We start from the raw sequence: 1,551 nt of genomic DNA on the forward strand, positions 1-1,551 counted from the left end.
TATGTATGCATATATATATATACAGTGGCCTACAATATTTTATAGCCAGGATAATAAAATGCAAATTCAATTCAGCGTAATAACTACGAGAGAAATTATTAAAAATTAATGAATTTACGGTTTTCATTCGGTTAGGCATACTTGATTAAATTGTTAAAGATAAACTAATCTATGTTAATCTACATTTCGGTCAAAACTTCTTCAATCCCTGTAACTGATATAAATTTTGAAGCTTTTGCATGTAACCTTATATCAAGGTGTTCCTCTATATCCTGTATTGGATACAAGCAATGGCATATCTAAAGTGTATGCCACTCGAGGCAGCCTTTGAGTTTCCAGCTCACGCCTCCCGCCCCATATAAAGACTTACACAGCAGACACAAGTGTGCCTTCTCCACGAAAACGCTACCCAGGGCGGACAACCTGCATTGCTCCCCTTAGCTATGCTACTGTTCAAATGCGAGGTTTAGGCAACGCATTTCAGTGATTCGTTTCCATGAATTATATTTCAAGCTTGTGATACTTTGTTGGTATGACCTGGAGTGATATCTTCTAGAAAATGAATGGTCTTAAGTGAAATAGATGGGATGTAGACCTTTTTCAAATATTTGACATTATTTGGTGGAGGGGGATATTGAATCGTCAGCACGCCGGGCAAAATACGTGGCGGTATTTCGTCCGTTTTTACATTCAGAGTTCAAATTTCACCGAGGTCGACTATCGGGGTCGATAAAATAAGTACCAGTTGAACACTAGAGTCGATGTAATTGACTTACCCTCTCTAAAGTTGCTGGCCTTGTGCCAAAATTTGAAACCTGTATTTATTAATGGCGATGCTCAGCATGGCCATAACCTTCGATAACAGAATAATAGAATAGAATAACTCTTCTCTTTGCTGCATTCTTTGACCACTAGGAAGCTTTTTGTGACATCTGAGAAACCTTCACTCGGCAATATCTTTCTGAAATCACATTCTCAAATATCATATTCACTGTTAGATGAGTAGTGAATGAAATCTTTAATTATTCTTCAATAAAAATCTGCACCTTGACAACAGGCAGCAACTTGGATGCTGGAAAATATTTTACATTGCTATCTCTTTTGCCCAATTAGTATATGTTGTTGTGTATGATCAAATTAAAGTTACAATTAATGCAAGAAGATTAATTCCTATACGTAGCTGCAACAAAAAAGAGAAAACGTGTCTAATTAGAAGCGAAAGTAAAAAGGCAGCTGATTGCTATAAACATTTCATAGGCCATTGTGTATGTGAATGTGTGTATATACGTATATATATATATATATATATATATATATATATATACACACACATATATATATGTATATACATATATGCGTATATATATGTATATATACATATATACATATATATATATATGCATATCTATATTTATATCTATATAAATGTTTCTTTGTTTATATACATACACACGCACATATATACATACATGGATATTGATATAAAGTTATGTAATTTATATATATATATATATATATATATATACATACTTAAACGAATTTATATATATA

At 32.8% G+C, this 1,551-nt stretch overlaps 2 protein-coding genes across 2 annotated transcripts in view; both read left to right on the plus strand.

The window, feature by feature from the left end:
- The window catches only part of LOC106871644 (calcium and integrin-binding protein 1), a 443,076-nt gene that overhangs the window by 200,456 nt on the left and 241,069 nt on the right, over positions 1-1,551 (plus strand). The gene's annotated exons all lie outside the window — the stretch shown is intronic.
- LOC106871640 (organic cation transporter protein) overlaps positions 1-1,551 on the plus strand; it is a 47,895-nt gene that overhangs the window by 13,599 nt on the left and 32,745 nt on the right. The gene's annotated exons all lie outside the window — the stretch shown is intronic.

Source organism: Octopus bimaculoides, chromosome 19 (assembly GCF_001194135.2).
Source record: "Octopus bimaculoides isolate UCB-OBI-ISO-001 chromosome 19, ASM119413v2, whole genome shotgun sequence".
NCBI lineage: Eukaryota > Metazoa > Mollusca > Cephalopoda > Octopoda > Octopodidae > Octopus > Octopus bimaculoides.